Source organism: Bubalus kerabau, chromosome 20, assembly GCF_029407905.1.
Source record: "Bubalus kerabau isolate K-KA32 ecotype Philippines breed swamp buffalo chromosome 20, PCC_UOA_SB_1v2, whole genome shotgun sequence".
Taxonomy (NCBI): Eukaryota; Metazoa; Chordata; class Mammalia; order Artiodactyla; family Bovidae; genus Bubalus; species Bubalus kerabau.
In genome coordinates, this window is record NC_073643.1 from 60,325,383 (window position 1) to 60,338,949 (window position 13,567).

At 50.7% G+C, this 13,567-nt stretch overlaps 1 long non-coding RNA gene across 1 annotated transcript; it reads left to right on the forward strand.

Moving 5' to 3' along the window:
• The first annotated feature begins 731 nt into the window (after nucleotides 1–731).
• On the forward strand, nucleotides 732–9,856 carry LOC129634783 (uncharacterized). Its single transcript, XR_008705895.1, has 4 exons — nucleotides 732–1,941; nucleotides 5,447–5,584; nucleotides 5,919–5,996; nucleotides 8,090–9,856. It is a non-coding gene; the product is annotated as an uncharacterized LOC129634783 (long non-coding RNA).
• Nucleotides 9,857–13,567: the final 3,711 nt, after the last annotated feature.

A 13,567-nucleotide genomic window follows, 5' to 3' on the forward strand; every position in this document is an offset into this window, starting at 1 on the left:
ATCCCCCTTGGCTCTGATTAGATGCCCCAGCTCCAAAAGCCTGCGGGTCTAGCAAGGGCGCAGACCCCAGGCCGGGGCCCTGCCCGCCCACCTGCCCGCTGCAGCCGCATCCCCAGGGAGCACAGCTGCCACCCTGGGGCCGCCCTGCTCTTGTCAGGTGGGAGACGCTCTTGGCAGGTGGGAGACGGAACTGCAGAGGCCCCGGCGGTGGCGGGCAGAGGGGGGTGCGCTGGGCAGCCCAGCAGGCCGGTTCCTCTGCCAACCGCGGCCTGATTTAACCAGCATGGCATGGCATGGCACAGCGAGGCCCTGAAGGGCAGTGCTAGCCGCTCCGCATTCCTGCCTGACTCAGAACACCTGAGCTGCCTCGGCTCCTCCCACCCCAAGTGGGGCGATGCTCCCGGCAGCCTGGGCTGGTCCGTCAGCCTGCCCTGCTGCTCTTCTCGTCTCCCTTCTCCGCCAGCCTGACTTCCTGCTCCAGGGCAGGACTCTCCTCTCTTCCGCAGTTTCCCTTCTTCCTCTTCTCCTCCTGCACCCCTCCCCTCCCCCTCCTCCTCCCCACCCCCTGGCCTCCCCCCACTTCCCATCCTTCTCCTCTTCCTCCCCATCCTTCTCCCGCAACACCCTACAGCCTCACTGCTCAGACTCTGGTCCTCAGATGGACAGCATGGGTGCCCCCCAGGAGCCTGTGAGAAAATGCGGACTCTCAGGCCGCACCCCAGCCCTGCTGCGTCAGGGCCTGCAGTTCAACAAGCCCCCCGGGTGACTCGTGCACTTCTCTAATTACAGGGTAATCAGTTCATTAAAGTGGCAAACTGCAGCCTCACCTGTAGCCCCTCTGCTGATTGCTGACTCTGCTTTCAATTTGCCCTGCTTTCTTCCCAAGGGTTTTGTTTTTATTTTAATTTTATTTTATATTGGCGTTTAGTTGGTTTACAATGTTATGTTGGCTTCAGGTGTACAGCAAAGTGATTCAGTTATACACATACCCACTCTTTTTCGAATTCTTTTTTCCATGTAGAGTATTGCAGAACATTGAGTAGAGTTCCCTGGATTCAATGTTAATCCCAAACTCCTAATCTGGCAAGGGTCACCAAGAGGAGGGGACAGCCCTTGCAAAGATGACCAGAGGGAACCAGGAGGTGGGGGGTGGGTGTGTCTGTGTGTCTGCATTGAACAGACAGCGGCGGTTCCAGGGAAGGGCATCGCCGAGGTCAGGAGGGGACTGAGGTGGTGTGGCTCAGACAGGGCTTCTGTGGGTCTGCTGTAAACACTGAAGCGAGTGAAGTCAAAGGCTGGACCAGGCCACTGTTTTCTAGGAGCGGGCTCTGAAGTCAGAAAGCCTGGGTCCAGATTCTGACTCCACTTCCCACGTGCTGTTTTATTGCGAGCATCCGATCTGTGCCTCAGTTTCCTTACCCTGCAAATGGAGGCCACAGCGGTGCTTCCGTCGTTTGAGCGGATGTGAGATTAAATGAGGGAATCCGTGGAAAGTACTGGGAAGCGTTCCTGGCGTGTAAGGGGCCAGCTGGAGCCCAAGGCCAGGTGGCCCACTGCCTTGAGCCTCAGCTTCCTCCGCGGCGGTGAGGGCCGCCCTCTCCTGCAGGGCTGCTTGTGAATGTTCAGCAGCCAGCAGACGGGCATGTGCCTGGCCCTCTGCCTGGCAGGCTTGGCTCCTCTCGTGGAGCTGGCGCTGTAGTGGGGGAGACGGAAAAAGCATAAACAGACAGCACGGTTGCAAAGATAGTGCTAAGTACCCCGAGAAATACCAGACAAGATGGGAGGGGACAGGATGATGGCGGAGGGGACCCTGCTTCTGTTTGGTGGTCAGAGAAGACTTTTCTGCAGCGACGTTTGAGTCGAGATCTCAGAGCCAAGGAATCGGCAGAGACGGGGAAGGAGTGTTCTGGCCGGAGGAACAGCATGTGCAGAGGCCCTGAGGTAGGAGCTCTCTGGGCCTGACTGTGGGACGGAGAGGGGCCCCGTGCCTGGAGTAGGGTCCCAGGTTTTAACGAACGAGGATGCAGGGCACCCAGTTAAAGTCCTGAACAGCAAAAGATTTTTTGTTGTTCAGTGGCTCAGTTGTGTCCGACTCTTTGTGACCCCATGGACTGCAGCACGCCAGGCCTCCCTGTCCTTCACTATGTCCCAGAGTTTGCTCAAACTCATGTCCATTGAGTCAATGAAGACATCCAACGAGCTCATCCCTCTATCGTCCCCTCCTCCTCCTGCCTTCGATCTTTCCCAGCATCAGGGTCTTTTCCAATGAGTCAGCTCTTCGCACCAGGTGGCCAAAGTATTGGAGCTTCAGCATCAATCCTTCCAATGAATATTCAGGATTGATTTCCTTTAGGATTCACTGGTTTGGTTAAAAGGATTTTTTAATATAAGTGTATTCCAAACGTTGCCTAAGTCACTTGTTGTTATCTGAAATTCCGATTTTACTGGGAACCTCTATTTTATCTGGCAGTCCTACGCTCGGGGGAGGAGTTGTGTGGGGGGGGAGTGATTCATCAGCCTGATGGAGGCTTGGCCGGCCTGGGGAGGTGGTTGGATTTCTTTCTAAGGATCAGGGTTAACAGGGCTGAGGCCTCCAACCTGCATGCTGGCCCAGGCACTAAAATGGGTGGGCTTGCAGCTCAGTGGGGAAGGTGTCTGTCAGGGACCCCGGAACAAGAGGTTTGGGCCACTCGCTGTATGGAGAATTCTCCAAAAGATGACTCATCGCAAGTCACAGACTAGATCTCAGGCTGCATCCCTCCCAGAAACGACAGGGAGGGGAGGCGGTCGGGGTAGTGGGAGTGATGTTAAAATTAGAACCACTGTGTTCTCCTAATTACAGATGCAGTCGGAGCCCTAGGAATCTGTAATGGGCTTCCTTGCAGCCCTCTGGAAGGGGGCGTCTACCACGTACGCATTCACGAGGAACCGGGAGAGGGTCTGAGGGGATGCTGTGTGCCCAGGAAGGGCACTGGGCGGGGGGGGCGGTGGGGCTGGGTGTGCACAGTGCTCTGCAGCTGGCGGCGAGAGTCCGTGACGTCAGGCCTGCCCTGCTCCCTGTGGGCCTTGGGGGACGGATGGGGGCAGAGTCAGCTGCAGGAGAGGCTCCCAGAGGCGGCGTCTGGGTCCCTCATGCGGGCTCTGCTGGCCCCCCTGGGGCTCAGCGCTTGCTGAATGAATGAATGAAAGAAAGAATGAATGAGTGAGGGCACTTTGGCCACCCCCTCCTTCTCATGGCTGGGCTATTTTAAGCCTCGCCCTAGGCCTTGTGTGGGCGCCTCCACTCCACGTCACAGCAAACAGATTAAAAGGCACCCACGTGCCTCATTAAATAGAATTTCTATATAACGACACGGCAATGAGTGGAGATGCCATGGACTAGTCAACTGAGGTTCTGTTCTGTGGACACTTAATTGAACATTTATTCATTTTGACACGTTAGTATGTCTTTTCCTCTGTCCTCCACCCCCTGACCCCCATCTGCAAAACGTTGCTGGGCCCCCGACAGCCTCCCGGCTACCGATGCTCTGCCCCGTGGCTAAGCAGGTGGCCTTGTCTCGGGGCCGCAGTGCCCACCCCCCCAGCCTGTCTGTAAGGGGGACGGTGGATGCGGTGACCACCTGGGTGCGTCCTCCCACGCGGAGGCTTATCAGAGCCCTCCCGCTTCCTTCAGAGACAGGGGGTGAGAGTCCCTGCCGATCTCACAGGGCCATTGACTGCTGGGGGCACCAGCATCAGCAGCTGTTCCTATCCCCACTTTACAGGTGGAAAGGCAGAGGCTGGGAGGTGCGGACAGCCCTGGGAGGTCCTGGCCTGCCCAAGGAGGTGTGGGCCGAAGTGCATCACTCACCCTGGGGGCAGGCCCGTTACCCTTCAGTCCTGACCGTGAGCAGGAGCTGCTGACGGGTCTTCAACGCCCCCCTGGGTGTGTGCTCTGTCGTGTCAGACTCTTTTCGACCCCCTGGACTGTGGGCCATGAGGCTCCTCTGTCCATGGGACTTCCTGGGCAAGAATACTGCAGTGGGTTACCATTTCCTGCTCCAGGGGATCTTCCTGACCCAGGATTGGATTCACATCTCCCGCATCTCCTGCACTGGCAGGTGTGGTCTTTACTGCTGGGCCACCAGGGAGGCCCGGGCCTCTGTAGTGAACGTACCAAATCCTCACCACGAGGCCACCAGGGAACGCCCCTGAAAATATTTTTGTTTAAAACAGTAAAGAAAAAAATTAAATATGTGTTTCGTGTATACCCAGTAACAGCAAAATTCATGAAGGCAGCATTAAACATTTTTTTTTATTGGAGTATAGTTGATTTACAGTGTTTTATGTTAATTTCTTCTGTACAGCAAATGCTCAGTCATCCATACGTATACATTCTTGCTCACTTTCTTTCCTGTTAGGCCTCATCATAGGATATTGAATGGGTCCCTGCGCTCGGCAGGAGGCTCGTGATGTTTATCCGTGCCGTGTGTAACAGTTTGCCTCTGCGAATCCCGAGCTCCCGATCCCTCCCTCTTCTCCCCTCGGCAGCCACGCGTCTGCTCCTGTTTCACAGACAGGCTCATGTATGTTGTGCGTTAAACTCCGCATGTGCTGATACCATGTGGCGTGTGTCTTTTTCTTGTCTGATTTGCTTTGCTTAGTATGATCATCTCTGGGGCATTACTTCATTTTTTGGTGGCTGAGTATCATTCGATTGCATGTATTTGTGTGTGTACACGTCACACCTTCTTTATCCATTCCATGGACATTTAGCTTGTTTCCGTGTCCTGGCTGTTGTAAACAGCGCAGCTGTGAACATAGGGGTGCATCTGCATATGTATGTATCTTTTCAAATTGTAATTTTTTCTGGATATATGTCTAGGATCGGGATTGCTAGGTTATATGGCAATGCTGTTTTTAGTTTTCTGAGGAACCTCTGTACTATTTTCCACAGTGGCTATTCCCACAAACAGTGTAGCACTTAATATTTGTAGACTCTTTAATGGTGGCCATCGTGAAGGCTGCATCTGAATGGCCAAATTGAGGGTTCCATGGGGTTGGGCTGCGGTTAGCATGCCGTATGCTGTTCAGGAGCTAAGTTGTGTCTGGCTCTTTGCGACCCCGTGGACTGCAGCACGTCAGGCTTCACTCTCCTTCGCTGTCTCCCAGTTTGCTCAGATTCACATCCACAGAGTTGGTGATGCCATCCAACCATCCGCACACCCTCTGCTGTGTCTCCTCAGACAAGTCAGTCCACCTCTCTGGGCCGTCCCATTCCTGATAAGGATTGCTAATGCAGACAAGGTCCAGTGCTAAGGATCTAACACTAAAGATTCCTTTTTCTGATTGTCTTCCCCTTCTTTAAAGAGCAGGTCAACATCTGCCATACAGGTCCAGCAGACAGTGGACCAAAGGCGTGTGGAGGAACAGGCCCACGTCCTGATATTCCATTCTGTGCATGCAGGCGCCAGGAGCCTGGCACTGGGGGTGAGAAACGCGGTGAAGGGCTTCGGTTCCGCGGCAGTTGTGCACAGGTGCTTTGAGTCACTGCAAGGAGCAATGTTGTAGGACCAACTCCAGGCCAGCCACCTGCTCCTGCAAGGTGAGATGACTGAGGAAAGAGGATCCTTCCTGATTTGCAGAAACAAGGTGATTGATACGGTGACTTTAATCACCAAGCAGCTTTATCTAGAAGAACCACAAATTGCTCCTCAGCTACTCAGAAAGAGAGAGGCTTGATGGCCATCTCTGAGGATTAGCAACGTGGAGCATCAGGACAGGTGAGGTGGCTGGGAGGTAGTCAGAAGAGACTCCAATCCCCAGGGAGCTCCTGAGACACCTTAACTCTCGTAAACTTGTGCTCCTGGACCTCTTGGGAGTCCTGTTTGAGTCTCTGCTCTTTTTATTATTTTTTGGCCATGCCATACATCGTGTAGGACCTTATTTCCTGGACCAGGGATCAAACCCACGCCCCCTGCAGTGGAAGCTTGGAGTCTTACCCACTGAACCACCAGGTAAGCACCCTCCCGCCTGAGTCTCTGCCTTTTGATAGGAGAGTGGAAGACATTAACCTTTATTGTACTGTTGGTTTATTTAGACTTACTTGGCCATCTTATTTTAATTCATCATGATTTCATTGATCAAATTATCTATTTCATTTTCCCCCCTCAACTGCTTTGAAAATTATGCCTTCTGTCTCTGTTTGCCTAGTGAATAACTGTATATTTTCAACACACATACTTAGTTTTCTAATAATGTTTATTGTTTAACACCATCTCTGTTCCAGCCTGGTCTTTGTGAAAGCTGATAAATCCCCGAGGCAGGGATTAGGGAGTGGGCGAGGGGCCGCACAAGGTGCCAGGCACTGTCTCTGTTTCCGTGTATGACCTTTATTTATCCTTAGAGCTGCCTGGAAAGAAGGATTCGTCCTTCCATTCATGGATGAGTTAAGTGACGCTCAAGAGCCGAAGACGGGGGTCCAGGGCTTATCAGCAAGTGGGTGGCCAAGCAGGAGTTCTAAGTCCTGGCTCTTTCTGCCATTTTTTGTCTGTCTGTCTGTATGGTTCACCACTTGTCTGTACTTCCTCAACAAAGAGCCAGTGAGCTGGAGTATGAAGACAGAGTCAGAGTTGAGTGTGTGCAGGGGAGAGAGGGGAGGGCCCTCCCCGTGGTTGACTGGTGCCTGATTCTTGCCAGTGGGTTCAGGGTGTCTGAGAGCCCCACTGAGCCCTGGCGGGGCACACCTTCCTGCCCACATGCTCCAGGGAGGACCTCTGTGCTGGTTCGGGGGGGTGGCTGCCTCTCTCTGCCACTCATTCATCAGATGCTTGCTGAGCGCCTCTTGGTGGCAGTTCCTGGCAGGGGGATGGTTCGGGGATCAGAAGGCATCCAGGCGAGGCGAGAGAGAGCCGTGCAGAGGAAACAGGGCCTGGAGATTCTTTGTTCCTTATTATTATGGCTATACTTTGAAAAGGTGATACATGCATGGAAGACAATATCTGAACTGTACAAAAGGCTATAGAGTCAGCCTTCTCTCCACCCCTAGGATGATGTCATTATATAAAAGGTAAAATATACGTGAGGAGGTATAAAAAATCCAGCGGTGCCTACCTTTGGCATTATCTGGAGCATATCCTTGTGGAAAGAGTCTATACAAATTCAAGCGCACGATTCTGCACACTCCTTCGTATTTTGGTGCTGCTGGGAGAAACCCACACCTGCCGCTGTGTGCCTGACCCTCATCACTTCCTTTATCCCGAAGGTCACCCTTGTTGGTCCGTAGAGAACAACCTTGGTTGAGGCCACAGACATTCCATGAAAGGCACTGTCCATGATGCCTGGGAGCTCGTGAGTGGGTTTACTGTGGGACAAACCCCTGAGTTTGGAATTGTGCGTGTGAGTGGAGGAGGGTTCCAGTCCCAGCTGCCTTCAGGGGAGCGCGTTCTCCGAGGCGCGTGCCGCTGCCACCCCAGCTGTGACAGGCTTAGCGCACGTCATCCCAGGGCGCCATCAAACTGAAGACCGTCTTTTAAACACAGCAGCAGGAAGAGCCTCGAGACAGGCCCCAACCCGGCGGGGTGGGGAGCTCCTAGGTGGGCTGCATGCTGAGCCTGGAGAAGCTGGTTACCCACCTCCCGGCCACCCACCCGCATCGCCCTGCTTCAGATAAGACTCGGGAAGAGCGGTCAGACTCCTTAATTGAAGCCGCGCTACCAGATATGGTGGAGTGTTTTTCCTTTTAATAGCTTCGGTGAGACATAATTAACATACTATACAATTCTCCCTTTTAAAGTGTACGAGTCAATGCTTTTTCAGCACATTCACAGAGTTTTACAATCAATTTTGGAGTATTTTCATTACCCCATAAAGAAATCTTCATCTACCCACCAGTCACCCACCCCCTCCCCTCAGCTGCCACTGGCCGATTTCTCTCTCTGTGGATTTGTCCATTCTGGACCTTTTGTGTAAGTGGAGCCCTGCAATAGCTGGTCCTTTGTGACTGGCTTCTTCTACTTAGCATCATGTTTTCAGGGTTCGTCCATATAGCAGGGGTCAGTATTGTATTCTTTTTTTATTAACAAGTAAATATTCATTACTTTGTCAACAGAGGTCCGTCTAGTCAAGGCTGTGGTTTTTCCTGTGGTCATGTATGGATGTGAGAGTTGGACTGTGAAGAAGGCTGAGCGCCGAAGAACTGATGCTTTTGAACTGTGGTGTTGGAGAAGACCCTTGAGAGTCCCTTGGACTGCAAGGAGATCCAACCAGTCCATTCTGAAGGAGATCAGCCCTGGGATTTCTTTGGAAGGCATGATGCTAAAGCTGAAACTCCAGTACTTTGGCCACCTCATGAGAAGAGTTGACTCATTGGAAAAGACTCTGATGCTGGGAGGGATTGGGGGCAGGAGGAGAAGGGGACGAGAGAGGATGAGATGGCTGGATGGCATCACTGACACAATGGACATGAGTCTGAGTGAACTCCGGGAATTAGTGATGGACAGGGAGGCCTGGCGTGCTGTGGTTCATGGGGTCGCAAAGAGTCAGACATGACTGAGTGACTGAACTGAACTGAACTGAAGTATTCATTGTGTGGATAGACCGCTTTGTATCAATCAGTTGATAGAGACTTGTTTCCATATTTTTGCTCAATGCTGTTATGACATTTGTGTACAAGTTTTTGCGAGGATGTATGTTTTCAACTCTCTTCGCTATATATCTAGGAATAGAATTTCTGGATCATATAAGTGCTTAAATGTTTGAGGAACTTCCAGGCTATTTCGCAAAGCAGCTGTACTATTTTAGATTCCCCCCAGCTATGTATGAACGTCCACTTTCTCAACATCCTTGCCAATGCTTATTATTTTCTGTATTTTTAATTTTAGCTAACCTAGTAAGGGTGAAGTGGTATGTCAGCTTGGTTTCGATTTACATTTCCCTGATCACTAATGATGTCAAGCATCTTTTCATGTGCTTATTATATTTTTTTGAGAAATGTCTATTTAGAGCTTTTGCCCATTTTACACTGGATTGTCTTTTTAGATTGTTGAGTGAAAAAAGTTAGTTATTCTAGAAACAAAAGTCTCATCAAATGTATGACTCACAAAAATTTTCTCCTGTTCGGAGGGTTGTCATTTCAATTTCTTGACTGATGTCCTTTGAAGAATTGGCAGGTGGATTCTTTTCCACTGTGCCACCTGGGAAGCCCTCCTGATGGTTTTGGTTTCACAGATAAGTCATTTTGATTTTGATTTGCATGTCCCTAGCAAGTAATGAAGCTGAGCATATTTTTGTGTGCTTATTTGCCATTAATATATCTTTTTTGGTAAAATGTCTGTTCACATCTTTTCCCCATTTTTAATTGGGTTGTTTGTCTTATTATTAAGTTGTAAGCGTTCTTTATACAGTCTACTCACAAGTTCTTTGTTGAATGTACATTTTGTGAATATTTGTTCCCATACTTTTCTTTTTCTTAACAGTGTTTTTTTGTTTAAGTAGAGGATTTCCTTTTCAAAGGAAACTCCAAGGGAAAGCAGTCTTGAAGAGCCAGCAGCGGTTGGTTCTGTGGTGCCAGGTGAGGACTGAGAAGCAGCAGCCATTGCAGCCGGGGGCCCTGACTAACCGCTCTGACCCAGGTCAGAGAAGGCACAGTGCTGACCAGCACGTCCCCACCCAGGGCGGCGACTGGGAGCAGGGCCCATCACCTGGACCTGAGGCACGTCTACCGGGATGCAGGGCTCTTCACACAGCATGTGGGCTCTTAGTTCCCTGACCAGGGATCAGACCCAAACCTCCTACAGTGGAGGCTAGGAGGCCTCTCACTACTGAACTGCCAGGAACATCCCCTTAAGTGTCTTAAAAAAAATTTTTTTTTTTACAATGTTGCATTGGTTTCTGCCACACAACTCGAATCAGCCATAACTACACACATTCCCCTCATGAGCCTCCCCACCTCCCCCATTCCACCCCTCCGGGTCATCATGGAGCACCTTCCCACCAGCTCTCCGCCCCACACGCGCTGGTGCGTATATGCTGATGCCGCTTTCCCCACTCGTCCCACCCTCTCCCTCCCCCAGAGTCCACAAGTGATTCCCACGTCTCTGTCTCCACTCCTGCCCTGTAAATAGGCTCATCAATACTGTTTCTCTAGATACCACATATATGCATTAATATACTCTGTCTTTCTCTTTCTGACTTACTTCACTCTGTATAACAGGCTCTAGGTTCATCCCCCTCACTGGAACAATCCACCTCAAATTTGTTCTTTTTATGGCTCAGTAATATTCCATTGTAAATAGGCAACTCGATATCAGGAAAACAAACAGTCCAATCAAAAGATGGGCAAAAGACCATTAACAGTGTTTCTTTTTTTTTCATCATGATGAAGTCCAATGTATTGATTTTTTATTCTTTTAGAGTTCATGCTTTTGGTGTCATACTTAAGAAATCTTTGCCAAACTCAAGGCCATTACGACTTTCTCCTGGGGCTTTTTCCCTAGAAGGTATATACACTTAAGTCTCACATTTAGGTTCATGCTCTGTCCCCAGTTAATTTTTGTAGATGCTGCAAGTGTGAGCTTTCATTTTTTTGCATGTGGATATCCAATTGTGCCAGCAGTATTTGTTGGAAGACTATCCTTCCCCTTATTAGGCTTCTTGGTATCTTTGTTAAGACCAGTTGACCACATGTGTGGGGGTCTCTTTTCACCCTCTCCTCTCTTCTGTTGGCCTTTTTGTCCAGCTTTGCCCAGGGCCGCTTGCTCTGATTGCTCCCTCCTCACAGTGAAGCTTGAGCTCATTCAGCGTGCCCCTCCATCTTTGCTCTTTTTGGCAATTTGAATGGAGCAGCTTTCGTTAGATGAGACTTTACTGCGCTGAATACCAGAGCGAACCCAGTCACTGTGATGATCAAAAAACCCCCCCACCAGATTTCCAAAAGTTGTGATTGGGGGCAGTACCACCCCCCTCCAAGAGAATTTCTTCCTCAAAGGGAGAGGAATCAGATTAGCATCAGCAGCACTAAATGATAGAGGAAAATGGTAGAAACCCTTCCAAGTTCTGAGGAAACGGATTTTAACCTAGAATTCTATACCCAGAAAAACTGTCAATTGAGTGCGAGGGCAAAATATATCATTTCAGACAGCCAAGGACTCTGGGACCTTCCCACAGGCTGTCTCTGGGAGAATTGCTAGAGGACGTTCACAGCAGAATACAAAATTAATCCAAGAAAGAGAATTCATAAAATCCAAGAAAGCATGGATCCAATCCAGGAGGGAAATGCCAAGAAATCGCCGATGATAGCCACATAGCAGGCCAAGGAGGCACCAGGCCAAGTTAGAACGGTGAGTCAGAGAGCTCTCAGGAGGGTTTTTAAGGAGAAAAATGAAGATTCTACAACAAAGAGTGATATTTAAAAGACAGATGGTCTCACTCAGAAGCTGAATGTGCATAATAATAGTAAAAGCTAATAAATGATTATAACATGCCTCTCTTTCCCCTCTCTCCTCCAAACTTGTGTACCTCTCTTTTCTTTACAGCTAATAGTAATATGTTTTTTTTTTTTTCCTGCCCCTTGGCCTTGTATTCAGGTAATGATAACCCTGGAAAAGCCTATCACTGGCTTTTCAGGTTTAGAATCTCCCCACACAAAGCAAGGGGATGTTCACGAGGGGGACACAGGGTCAGGAGAGGTGGGGATGTGAGGCTGGTGCAGGAGGCTTGCTGGCCGAGCTCTCAGGATCAGCACCAGGCCCGGGCAGCAGGAGGGCCGGCCGACGGGCCCGTCCCAGCAGAGGCCTCCGCAAGTCCCGTCAGTGGCTCTGGAGCTGGGACCACCCTGCAGAGCTGGCCAAGTTTGGACAAAGGCGCTGGGCTCTTGAGCTCCTGCATGGACCAGTCACAGCCTCAGGGAAGCAGGGACGTAGCTTTGGATGCGGTCAAGTCCGTGGGCACGGGGCAGTATCCAAAGAGGGACACTGCTGAGCTGTCAGATGCCGACGTGCCTGGCGGGTGGCGGGTGAGAGCCCCGTCCTGGGGCGGGGTCCTGTCGGCTGCCGCGGCGTCCACACACACGCCTCCTTTGTTGTCCCCTGCGGGGATCCACACGAGAGGCAGTGTCACAACGGGATGCCCTGTGTGTGTGTTCACTGCTTCATTTTGCAGGTGTGTTAAAGCACCCTGGGTTACCTCTCTTCTCCACCATCTGCCACCTTGCCCATCAATGCTCTGACATCATCGGCTTGCGTGGGGAGACTGTAAAGGACGTCTGGGTGGCTAAGAGTCCGGAGTCTCGTCCTTCATCCAGAGGGAGGTCAGTTAGCTCACTGCATCTGGGGGGCCCGGGGGAGGCAGCATGGAGATAGAACCATGAGGTCAGCTTCAACCCAGAACTGCTGCAAGAGGGTGCTGGGGTGGGGGTGGGGACAGGATACGGCAGTTGGGTGGGGGGATGTGGGAAGCTGCTCCTCAACTCCCATCAGCTTTTCCCCACCCCCACTCCTCACTCAAGTGCCCCAGGATTTACACCTGAGTTTCCTTCATTCCCAAACTGGCAGAGACCCCCATATGTGTGGCCCGAGGATCAGGTCTCCCAAATAACTCACTAGATGCCAAGGTCGTATCCCTTTTGGGAAAGCTCCTGGTATCTTTATAAAGGGAGGAAATATTATAGAACCGGCTTGCAAAGATGTTGGTATATTTTCAAAATATAAACTGAAGCGATAAACACATTTTACACACACAAGCAGGATGTAATTTTGCCCTAGAGAAAATAATTACAGGATTTATAAAAACAGTATTAATTTCTACAACATCACAAGTAGCCTAGGAAAAGCACTTGGTGAGTTTGAGGACCTCGAAACAGCTCCTCCTGCCATTCTCTCTTTCACAGGCCATGCCCAGGGGCCACCCAAGGAGGCCTTAGGGCCCTGGAGGGTCAGGGGTCTCTCTAGGTGGGGCCCATCATCTCCTCGAGGTAAAGGGGTGTCAACAATCGTGGGTGTGGGAAACCAAGTTTTATCGAAGCCAGTGTGACGCCAGCCTTAACAAAGACACACTATACCATCAAAATGTACATTATTACAAGGTTTTTAGAAAGTCATGAGATGTAGCTAAAGCTTTACCCAGAGGCAAATTTATAACATTTGCCAGAAAACAAACAGTGGAAAGAACTAAACTCTCCCAAAGGCAGGAAAAGAACAAGGTTAGTCCTAAGGAAATTTAGAGCATGAAAAGGATAGAAGGTTATTAAAAGTCAAGAAATAGAAAATACGATCGCTGGGCAACCTGAGGCTCAGAGACGAAAGGAACCGCTGAAAGGCTCAGGGCCGCGGTAGAGGCGGGTCTTGGGACTGCAGGCCCGGCACACCAGACCCGGGGTGTGAAGGAAGGTCCCTGCCCGGGCCTTGGGAGTTGATTCACAGCCGCATCGTGGAGGCCTCGGGGCCGCCAGCCGCCTAGAACCGTCTAGGACAACGGACGGCCTAGGAAACTTGTCGTGCTTGGGCAACAGAACGAACCCCGCGTTTTTATCACACTTGGTAAAAAATGCCAGAGTGCTTCTGAGCTCCTTATTTTGCTATTCACAGCCCAG